We start from the raw sequence: 12823 nt of genomic DNA on the forward strand, positions 1-12823 counted from the left end.
ATCAGGCTCTGTGATGACTGCTTGCTCAGAGCCTGGAGCCTGCTTCAGATTCTGTCTCCTTCTCTCTCTGCCCCTCTCCCACTGACACTTTGTCTCAGTCTGTTTCTCAAAAATAAATAAATGTAAAAAAAAAAGAAAAAAAAAAAAGAACGATAGTTTTATCTCCCTTCACATCTATGGTTAGCCTGTTTCCTGCCCTGTCCTTCAGGTGGCCAACAGCCCCCAGAATTCACTGGCTGGGAGGCCAGAGACTGAAGCAGCTGCTGCCCACATCTCTGCTGCGGGGGCGAGCACACGCTCATGGTGATGGATCCGTGGATCCCCCACAGTGGGCAGGGAGGGCCAGCTCCCAGCTGCATTTCAGAAGAGTAATAAAATCCAGATGGGGAATAACAGTTTCCAGGTGAGCGAGCTGCCCGATCACTCCACAGCAGGAATGGGTGAAACAAATGACCTCACCCCTGGCCATCTCCGTGGGCCTGGTTACAGACAGTAAGGCGAGTCTGTGACAATGGAAGCCGGCCTCTTTCCCACTCTGGAGGCTCCTTCTGGGAGAAATGCAGACCCATATGTACCCTAAAATGAACATGTGCACTAAGACTCACGTTCACTTCGTATTCACCTCGTCCAAAATTGACCAGGCCCTTAACGATGTGTGATACCCTGCAGGTCACAGGAGGAGCTCCTTGATTCACACAGGCCTGCCTGTGACAGGCCTTCCAAACAGATCCCTAGCAAAATCAAATTAGCCTGATACACATCATACATATGGCTAGAAACATCTATTCAGAAAAATCTCAGCATAAAAATAAAATGGATTCTTTTTAAACAAGGCAATAGGGGAAAATTGTTTTGGTTTTCGGACAGTAATCTTTTTAAAGAGCAAAATCTTCATCTGTATACTAACATATAATGGACTCAACCAGTGTGGGCCTGATGACTCATCCAGTCCAGTGGGACAGGAGGCAGGACATGAAGTTCCCAATTCTACTTTAGAGGAAGTGAATTCTGATCTGCAGAAAAATTCAGTTGTGATTCCATCACCAAGCAAAACCTAATTAGAAGATTTTCATTATCTCCTTGCATGCCTGAAGCTGGGGAGAGTGCCAAGTTAATATATATTTTTTTCCTTTAGGTGTAGCTTTTGGTAGCATTTATGTCATTACAGCACCTTTCATTTCAGAACTCAAAAAGTTGCTCAATTTTTTACTAGTTACAGGAGAGCTGCTATTGATGATGACAGAGAATCAGAACCTTTGTAAAAAAGCAAAACAAAACAAAAAACCTAAAACCCAATTTCTCAAATACAAAACCTAGTACACAGTTTCAATGGCATACCTAAGTCATATGCCATGACTTCCTCACTGAAAACCCTGAGTGTTTCAGGTTCTCAAACTCCATTATGTCCAGAATGCTCTCTGTCCCCTCCCTCCTCACCTTCCACTGTAAGCGCCTTGTCACCCGGTTAACACTTATTCATTCTTCGGATCTCAATTTAAGTAGCTCCTTCCCACCTTCATACAAATGGGTACCTATTTTTCATAGCACTCCCGAAAATTTTTTAAAAACACATTGATTTTTGTGTTTATTTGACCAACATCTGTGTCCTGCATGGACGAGAAGCTCTTTGAGGGCTGGAACTGATCTGTTCTTGCCCATCACGGCATCCCAAATGCCCAGGAGAGCACCAGATGTAATGGGCTCATTTAGTAGTGGTGCACAGATGGATGGAGGCACAGACAGACGGATGGAGGCACAGACAGATCTGCTCGCCATGCACCATACAATTTGGCACAGCAGCACTAAAGATGCAGTGTGATGCTCCTCAAAACTTATGCACCATTTTCTCACCTTCATGCAAAAGTGAAAATAATGATTTCAAAATAAGAGTCAGAGTCATCTCCCTCAACACCTACTGGTGGCTCACCACTTTGTCACCACTGCCCTGAAAAAGCCCTTTGTAAAAGGGAAAGATCGTTTTTTCTCCAAACATGAACACGTGGTGTTTATACACATAGAATAACACTCCACTAGCAAATTATAGAAATTCATTGGCTAAGTTTTCAGTTCGTCAGCGATATCTACAACCATAAGCCTTGGCCACGGAGCAGCTGAGCCACACCAAGATATGACAGAATCACCCACAGGACTTCTCAAGTGAGGAAAAATCTCTGAGACTGCACTGTGCCTCAAGAATATTAAGTATGTCCTTACCTCTGATCTTAATGGCTTCAATATCCAAAGACCTCTAATGACAACAGCAATCAGCCAAGTAAGGAAGGTCGCTACAGAGAATTCCCAGGAAGGATTTGTAATAGAAGCATCAATGGGAAACATGTATGAGCTTCTGTCTTCCCCCTCTGAGGTAGACTTTCCTACGCCAGATACTGGGCCGGCCTCGTCCCTGACAACCAGGTAAAAGAAGTAAGGTGAAAAGAAAGTAAGAAGTAGGTAAAATTTGAGCTAGATCATCTCCCACCTCTTTCCAGCAACCCTCCCCTCTCACCTTTTTACATTCTCTGTATACCCTTCTGCGGGGAAATACGTTCTACTTGCATAAATGGTTAGAAAAAGCGTCCGATGTTAGCTAGCGAGATACTGCAATGGGATCACGAGTAACTTGTTAAATCACCTGCAGGAAATTACCCTCTGCCTGGCGCCAATGTGCCTTGATCGCAAACTCCTCTTGCCTCCCAAGCCCTTTGCTTCTTACACACACAAGTTAATGATTACTGTCTGATTGTTTTTCTCCACATTCACGTGTGTAAGATCTTGTTTTCCTCACATTCACCACATGGGTAATATCCTGTGAGCTCAATAAATATGGAGACGAAAGCTCTGTTTGGGGCTGCTCTTGCCTCCTCTGGGATATTAGTCCCCTTTTGTATTCAATTTGTGTCTGCTTTCTTGCTGGACAAGGGAGAACTCCAGACTCCTGGTCTGAGACACTCTCCCTCTCTGACCTTAGGGCTCAGTGACCCTGCCCCATGGTAAAAATCTCTTCCCACCCCATTCACCCTCCCACCTAACCTGCTCCCCTGGCCACTAACTAAAGCTTACTCTCCCCGTCTCCATCACTGTCCAGGCCCCTAGGCCTCATCCTCTTTTATCCTTTCCTGAAACACTCAAGTGGTCCCTAGGAAACCAAGCCTTGACCACATATTAAGAATTAGCAGCAGGTGAAGTGACACCCATAACTGTATTTTCATTATGAGCAATATCACCCCCAAAGGGTAATGTTGCTAATGCTGCCACATCAAGCGTCAGTTTGAGATAGTAATGTACCACCCTCAATTAGAATAAGCTGAGACCCAATTTTCCTATACTTAAGATGACTTCACCAATCCCAGAGATCATTCTCTCTGGTGTAACAAAGGACCCAAGAGGCTGGAATTACATCATTGTTTTACTTCTGAAGTTTCCAAGACTCTTTCTGAAGCTGTAGGATACCCTGAGAAGATCTACCACTGAAAAATAAAAACAAAAAACCTGCCCATGTCCTCAGCAACTCCCTCCATTCCCCCTGCCACTGAGATGGATCAGCTCCAACTGTTGAAGAGCATAACGGGGGCTTCTCATTTTTATCACCTTAATATACTTCTGAACTGAAAGGGTACAACACAGCAAAAAAGAGAATTGGCAGTCAGCATTATGCCTTCTGGAAAACAGAAGTCACTGATGCTATTTTGCGTGGGTGTGGTTCTTTCATCTGCTTCTGACATCTCTGAAGCTGAAGTCCATTTCAGACAACAGAGAAGAGGGTTCGTGCAAGGTCAGACGAATGGTTCCTCTCTGAGCCCGCCAGTGGTGATTAGACATTCATTCCCAACTGTATCGGTGAGAGAGACATCTGAGAGTACTTCATTCTTCTCCCCCTCCCTGTCTGCTGCCTGTCCAGACTCCATCCAGACTGTCATCTACAGTAACCTCCTGGCTGATGCCCTGCCACCAAGCTGGGGTCTCTCCCATCAATCCTACTCACTCATGACCAACATGATCTATCTAAATACAGCAAAGGCATCAACACGATGGAGGGTCTGAGTAGATGTCTATTTGTTGGATGAGAGAATAAATGTGAATGGATAAAATCTTATACCAAACCCTCAGTGCTTTGGTAATCTGGAGAACGTCTCTGTCGACCTGTTGGAAGAAGGAGTTAGCATTTTGAACCAGCATAACAGCACCATGTTTTTAATTACCAAAATAGTATGCAAAACAGATACTCCTCCAGGATAGGGTGACGTTCAGAGAAACCATGCAACAGGAATAGTGTCAGGCCTGAGGTAGGGGGTATGAGATGGGGTGAAGGCATCCGTTGTATATATTACATGGGCATTTTTTTAAATAATGTAAATAGGCAAGGAATTCTTCTGGTTCGACTGTTTTTCAAAAAATGAAAAAGGTCTACCTTGAAAAGTCCTCTCACCACCCCTGTCTTCTATCTGGCTGTTTCCTGCCATCCAGGTAGCTACTGTTCTTGTTTTCTTGTGAATTCCTAGAGTTTCTTTATGCAGATGCCAATAATATATATTATCCCCACCACAATGTTTTTAAGCAAAAAGTAGCATGCTATAAACACTGCACTGCTCGTCCATTTTTATTTTTGCACAGCATTTTGTTGTGTGGATAGCCTATGATTTACCAGTCCTCTACTGCTGAACATTTGTGTCGCTTCCAGTCCTTTGTTACCACAGACGGTGCTGCAGTGAATAAGCTTGTACAAAATTCATTTGGCATCTGTGCAAGTATATCTGCAGGATGAATTCACAGAAGTGGAATTACTGTGTCCTTTTTTTGAAGCTACAAGCTTAACCGTTTGCTTCATGATCATCAAAACATCCACGGGTCAAAATGACTACATCAAAAGAACCACACTGATGTTGATACAAGACTGGAAAACCATTTTCATGGCATTGGCCAATGTGGGAAAAGAAGCTGATCAACTTTCAGCTACTACCAATCCCTTTCTTAAATGTTACAGACGTCTATTGGTTTTTGACCACTTGGAATCAAAACCCTTAAAAATGACCTGAGTACTAAACTTTAATAGGGCACCTTCTATTTACATTTCCCAGAAATAGATACGACCTTAGGCAAAAAATCTACATTGAATCATAGCAAAGTGCTTCGTGATTCTTGTTGATTACCAGAGACCTGGCAAGAAGAAGATAAGTGATGTTTGGAGGAAAAAGTATACAGGTAAACACATCAGGCGTAGGCCCAGAGTATGAGACTATGTGTGTACCACATGCAAACATGCTCACAAACAGGCATTGGTGTTGGATGTGCTCTGTAATAACCAGCTTGTTTGTGTGTGTTAGAAAAATCAAGGCAAGTATATAAAAGGAATATCCAATAAATGGAGAGACAGATGTTATTAGATAAAAAGATAAAATAATGTAACCGGCAATTCAGCCCAATCTCACTCCTGACATCCTGATCCATAATATCCAACTTCCTACTCATCATCTTCATTTGAATGCCTCAAGTTTCCCGTGTCTAAAATTGAACTACCTGGGAATGCAAGCTGGTGCAGCCACTCTGGAAAACAGTATGGAGGTTCCTCAAAAAATTAAAAGTAGAACTACCCTACGACCCAGCAATTGCACTACTAGATATTGATCCAAGGAATACAGGTGTGCTGTTTCGAAGGGACACATGCACCCCCATGTTTATAGCATCACTATCAACAATAGCCAAAGTATGGAAAGAGCCCAAATGTCTGTCGATGGATGAATGGATAAAGAAGATGGGGTATATATACATACATGTACACACACACACACACACACACACACACACACACAATATGGAGTATTACTCAGAAATCAAAAAGAATGAAATCTTTCCATTTGCAACTACATGGGTGGAACTACAGGCTATTATGCTACATGAAGTTAGTCACTCAGAGAAAGACAAAAATCATATGACTTCACTCATATGAAGACTTTAAGAGACAAAACAGATGAACATAAAGGAAGGGAAACAAAAATATAAAAACAGGGAGGGGGACAAAACACAAGAGACTCATAAATATGGAAAACAAACCGTGTGTTACTGGAGGGGTTGTGGGAGGGGGGATGGGCTTAATGGGTAAGGGTTACTAAGGAATCTACTTCTGAAATCATTGTTGCACTATATGCTAATTTGGATGTAAATTTTAAAAAATAAAAAATAAAATTAAAAAGGGAAAAAATAAAATTAAAAGAAAATAAAATTAAAAGAAAAGAAAAGAAAAGAAAAGAAAAGAAAAGAAAATTGAACTACCGGTATGCCGCTCAAGAATCTCCTCTACCTATAGTAGTCCCCATCACAGTCAAAGGCAAAGCCATTCTTGCAACTGCTCAAGAGAAAACACTTGGAGCCACCTTTTAACTCTTCTTTTTCTTCTACAGCCAATATCTAGTACATCAAAAACCATGCTGGCTCAGAGATTACCCAGAATCCTAACATTTCTCACCATCCCTAGTGCTACCAGTCTGGTCCAAGCCATTACCATCTCCTCTCACCTGGATGGCTGTGTGAGCCCCCTACCTGGCCTCACTGGTTATACCCCTGCCCCCCACAGTCTATTTTTCACACAGAGAGTAATCCTTTGAAAATATAAAGCTAGGTTATCTGACACCCCCGATCAAACCCTTCCAGTGGCTCCCCATCTCACTCGTGACCTGGTCTCCATTATCTCTCTAATCTCACCATGAGCTCTTCTCTCCCTCACCCACGCTCTTCCAGGCACCGGGACCACTGCACAGGCCACTGCCTCTGCCTAAAACATCTTCCCCATCGATGTCCCAAAGACCTACTCCTTCACCTCCTGCAAATCTCTGTTCCACTGTCACTTCTCAGTGAGGCCTATCCCAACCACTCTTTCAAATTAGAAAGCTACCCCTGCCCCAGCCGCCATTCCCTCTCCTCCTCTCCCTCTCCTGTTTTTCCAATAGTACTTATCGCCTTCCAACTTACCAGTTGTGCACTGTGCTCAGTTGTTAAATTCACTATCTCTGTCTCCCCTGCTGGAGTGTGAGCTCTGCAAGGGAGCTCTTTTTGTCTGTTTCACTCACTGCTCTTTGCCAAGCACCTAAACCATGTCTGCCACATAGCAGATATTTCAAAAATATTTGTAGAACGCAGGATGCTTGGGTGGCTCCGTCAGTTGAGCGGCCGACTCTTGATTTCAGCTCAGGTCATGAACTCACAGTTTGTGGATTCAAGCCCCGCTATCAGCATAGAGCCTGCCTCGGATCCTCAGGCTCCCTCTCTCTGCCCCTCCCCCATTTGTGCTCTCTTTCTCTCTCAAAAACAAATAAATGTTTAAAAAAATATTTGTGGGGGCACCTGGGTGGCTCAGTCAGTTAAGCATCTGACTTCAGCTCTGGTCATGATCTTGCGGTCCATGAGTTCGAGCCCGGCATTGGGCTCTGTGCTGACAGATCCAAGCCTGGAGCCTGCTTCAGACTCTGTGTCTCCCGCTCTCTCTGTCCCTTCCCCACTCATGCTCTGTCTCTCTCTCTCTCTCTCAAAATAATAAATAGACATTAAAAAAATTAAAAAAATATATATTTGTAGAACAAATGAAGGAGTTTCTTCCATGTAAATTTCTTTAAATTAGACTGTACCATTTTAATAATTAAAAAGTTGGGGCAAATGTAGGATTCAGTATTTCTCGCACCAATCAACTCTTAAATAGAATTAAATAGAATTAATTCTTAATTGTACTTAAGAATTAAGAATTCTTAACTTAAATAGAATTAAGAATTAAATAGAATCTGAACTTAAATAGAATTAAATCCATGAGTCTCCTAACTTGATGTTACTACCCTTAAAGTTGATCTCCAGTTCCAGATTCACCAGCTATCCTGGTATCAAAAGTTGTTCAGCTGATTCTTTTCACCCACTGGTGACTTCTCTCCAGCACTAGCCACACGTATTCTCTTCACTCTAATACTGTTAGAGTGATAACAAAGACAGCCTTGTTTAGTCTTTCGAATTCTCCTGAACAAGATACCTGTGAGGTCTCCTCAAAACACTTCATATGTCTTACTTTGTGACAAATACGGAAAAATCGTTTTTTATAGACAGTGAGAATTCGTGCTTTCCTCTACCACCAGATTCCCTGCCAGCTAGATTTTACCTCTTACATAGACAGCACCTGTGCTATGAGCTAATTTCCAGGCAGTCGGATTCGGACATTTAAATTTTTTGTTTGCTTTCATCTCCAGTAGGTCCAGTGGGTTCTCAGTTCACAGACTGCTTTGGATTCATCCTGTTTTCAGTTATAGACAAAGCGTTTCAGAGTAAACACCTGCTGCTATGAACCTTCAGGCAAGCGGTTTGGGTGGAGGAACCATCCCAGACCCATGATCTCTGTCAGCCACCGTAAACAAGTATGTAATCTAAGTAACAGATAATATGATTGTAAATGAGAGGCAGGGTGGTGTAGTGCCAAACACACAGGTTTTGAAGTAAAACCACAATGACTTGAGTCCTTTTTATTTTTTTTCCAAGTAGGCTTCGTACCCAGCATGGAGCCCGACATGGGACTTGAACTCACAACTCTGAGATTGAGACCTGAGCTGAGATCAAGAGTCAGACACTTAACCGACTGAGCCACACAGGCACCCTGAGTCCTTTCTTTGCCACCTGCCTATGACCTTGGGCAAGTTACAGTGCCTCAAATGGAAGTCAGAATGGTCGGATTAAGAAGAGAATATCTGTCAGAGGATTGTTTTGAGGATTAAATGAATCATGCCCACGACAAAATAAATTTCTAATAAATGGCATTTTAAAGTACCACGCAGGGGCTCCTGGGTGGCACAGTCAGTGAAGTGTCCAGCTTCGGCTCAGGTCATGATCTCGCAGTTTGTGAGTTCGAGTCCTGTGTCAGGCTCTCTGTTGACAGCTCAGAACCTGGAGTCTGCTTTGGATTCTATGTCTCCCTCTCTCTCTCTGCCCCTCCCCTGCTTGTGCTCTGTCTCTCTCTCTCAAAAATGAATAAATGTTAAAAAAAAATTTTTAATGAAAAATAAAGTACCATGCAAGTTCTGCTACAGAACAAACTCCCTAGTTGTCCACCTTCGAACCAGATCAGTATTGCTGAGCCCCTTTCATTTAGAAAGTTTGGGAGAACCTCTAATTTGGGCAGGATTTGCCAAGCATTTCCTGGTCTCTTTGTCCATGTTACAAAATTACCTGCACACAGAGACACACTCTACCTGAATTCGTGAGCATTCAGTAGAGAACCAAATAACCAGAAAAGCACAGATCATTTTCCACTGAAGGAATACCCATTCTCTGGTCTGTGAACAATGGCAAAGTTAGCATTTTCAGCTGGAATCTGGGAGTGAGAAGAAATCAGACATCCTAGGATCGAAATTTCCATGCCCACCTCAGTCCCACATTTCTACAAACCCAAATATTATTTTCTTCACTGTTGATCCTTGATAAGACTCACCAGTCAAAGCATGCAAAGGCAATTAAGACTTGAGGCATATCCCATTTTCCATTTTAGTCAATGATATCAGTGCCAAGCAACGTCTTGAAAAGTCAGCGTTTCCAGTACTCTATGCCCAAATTTTCCAGACCGCGAGCTGGAAAGTGATGGGAACCCCATGCGATCCTAAAACCACACAATCTACTTGGATTACTAGCATTTAACCCAGTGATATCACCTGGATGGAAGAAAATCGTATTCGTTGCAAAACTGATTTATGTTCTAAATGAATTAAAAGAGAATTTGTTTCCTCTACCATTCTTGCCCTCCAAGAATGCATCTCAGTAAGATAAAGTGGATTGCAAGGCTGATGTTTTGAGCGCTCTGCCAAAATCCAAGAGCCTGGGAGGGGACCTACAGGCACAAAGAAGCAATTCTACTTAGAAATATCACACTGCGGGTTGCCAATTAAAAACCTTTGTCAAGATGCAGTCAGGCAAGGAAGATGTCATGTGTTATGAGAAGATTTAGAGGCACCTGTGCCCCTGTGGGTAGATTTCTTCCATCAGCTGGGGCATGGGGTGGTATCCAGGCATCTGCTTGTGAAGTGAGGGAGGGCATTCCTGCCAATAATTCTGGGACTCAAAGAGAGAGGGTGGAGAGGATGAAAAACCGCAGGATGAAAGTCAGATTATCATCCTACTACTAATTCTATTATGAAACTATCAGTTCTCTGGGCCTCAGTTTATCTTCTGCATAGGGATTTGAGCTGGAGGACCTCCCAGGTCTATAATCCCAGCCACAGGAAATGGAAGACTGCTCCCTTCCACAAAGGCTCTTTGTTGTGGAATTTTGAGACCCCATGCAAACACAATCTTTAGAAATTAGCATTTTATTGATTTTGACATATGCTGTCATTGACACTTCTGCTTTATGTGTTTTAATTAAATGCTATTATTTGCCACTGTGTCCTGAGGCCATGTGTTGGGAGTGGGTGAGATTTCATAAATCAGACCTGTAGTTCTGTGTTGGCAGTCCATTGACTCTTCTCCTGATATCATCGTAATTATTTCCCTTCGATCAATAGAAAAGCTTTGAGGTCCACTTTATAGCTGAGAGCAGGCTTCTTTCCATTTATCTCCCACCTTGTTCAAAATGCACAAAGCCCTCGTCCAGAAGTCACCCTCTCTGATACAAAAATGAACATTCTGCTTTGCTGTCAATGTTGCTGCTATCATTAGATGCCTCCATCTCACTCCGAGCCACCTCCACTTGGGGACTGTGAGCCCATTTTACTCTGTGCCATGTGGTCCTGATCTGGGGCTGTGGTTTCTGTCTTGTTCCTCTCTCTGCTTCCATTTTGGTTTCCCCTTTGGGAAAACCAAACCCTACACACTGTGCTCCAGGCTCTGGATCACCATTAATTTGAAAATTCTTCCAGATCCTTATGTCATCAGGGATGTCATCGTTTATCACCCTCTCCACACTCTGCATATCTACCTTGCACAAAGTTAGTGCTCAGTGCATGTCGCTTGAACTTAATCAAGAGAAGAGAGTAAGGAATTCACATTTCTCCCAAGTTGAGTCATCCTAGACCCAACTGAGATTCACTTCAGAGCCTGTACTTCATCTAGGACCTTGGCTTGAGGGGAAGAGGCTATGGGTTGTTTACTTTGAAGAGAATCACTGTTATGTGCTAAATCCAAACAAGATGAATGCTCTAAAAAATCCCATTATATATAGTGAATTCCTAGAATACTTTGGGGGATAGGTGATGGAGGGGTGGGGGAGAATGTCTGTCAATCATTTTCCTCATGCTCAAAAAACCGCTCTTGAATCTATATCTGCACAGCAATTAGGGACCAGAACAAATGCAAACTTTCCCTCCTACTCCCCTGTCTCCCTCAATCCAAACACAATCGAATCCAATCCAGGTTCCTCCAAGAAGCAGGGCCTTTCTTCACACTAACATTTTCCTTTGTCCAAATTTCTACAGTCACAGGGTTTTTGCTTGATTACACTTTTATGTATTTGACAGTTATTTGTAGAGTGCTCTGCCAGGCAGCATCCAAGCACACCACACCCATCAGCTCATTTAATCCTCATAACAATCACATGAGGTTGGCATTACTATTATTATCATTATTATTATTCAACCTACTGATGAGGAAACTGAGGCAGAAAAGAGCGAGATAATTTAGCCAAGGTCACACAGCCAGTGGGTATCAGAGTCAGGATGTAAACCCAGGCAGCTAAGCCCCAGGTCTATGTTTTTTAACCACTATTTTAAATATGGCTTCCCTGACTTTTGCCAGGGATTGAGCATCAAATGTTTCATGCCAGCCTGGACTTTCCAATGGTACTGGGAGCTTGCTGCTGGGTGACACCACGACTCCCATGACCTATCCCATCACTATCACATCCTCCCACCATATTCAATTAATAAATATTTATTAGTCACCTCCTCTGTGTTGGGAGTGTTCTAGGTTCTAGGAATACAGCAGTGAACCAGACTGTCAGGATCCCTATCTCATAGAGCTTACATTCTAATGAGAGAGAAAACATAATATCCAGGTAAACAAACCAGCTAATGAATTGAGAACACAGAGATCATCACAAGGGCAAGGAAGAGGATGAAAGAGAGTGATAGGATAAGAAAGACCTGAGGAGCCTTATCAGATCATGTGGCAAGAAAGCGCTGTCTAAGGAGGTCATATCTACACTGGACCCTGAGAAAAAACAGCCAGCCCTGTGAGGATTTGAGGGAAGAGAACTCCAGGCAGAAGATCAGCAGGTGCAAAGGCCCTGAGGTAGAAATGGGCTTAGCAAATTATGGAAAAAGAAAAGTACCTGAAGAGTGGCAATCAAGCAGGAGAGGGGAGGGAAGCAGAGCTCAGATTGTGCAGGTCTCAGAAGCTTGAATCCTGTGTCCCCGGATGCGAGAAACCATGTGATGTGGCTCAGTGCTGACTCCCACACCTCTATACCTGTGTGCTGCCAGCCCACTGAGCTCCCTGGAACCACTGAGCACTCCCTCCAGGGTGCCCAGTTATCCCCCACAGTCTCTGCCTCAGTGGGCACAGTGGTCCAACATGAGGACGTGGAATCATATTTCTGGATTTCAACCCCTGCTCTGCTGCTCACTAGTTGAGTGACTTTGGGCAGATTATAGAACCTAAGCTCCAATTTTCTGGCCTGAAGAATGTGATGATAAAGTATGTATTCCAGAAGATTATCACAAGGATTAAATGATACGATGAGTGCTTCGTGCTCAGCACCAGCAGTGGCATGCAGGAAGCAAGCCCATAAAGCAGTTTTTATGTTGTGGTGGTTATTTTTATTAATCTTGGTAGGAAATCAGCCCTGAAGTATAAACACTGCCTGGTAGAAAGT

Source organism: Panthera pardus, unplaced genomic scaffold (assembly GCF_024362965.1).
Source record: "Panthera pardus isolate Hobbes unplaced genomic scaffold, ASM2436296v1 HiC_scaffold_2, whole genome shotgun sequence".
Lineage (NCBI taxonomy): Eukaryota > Metazoa > Chordata > Mammalia > Carnivora > Felidae > Panthera > Panthera pardus.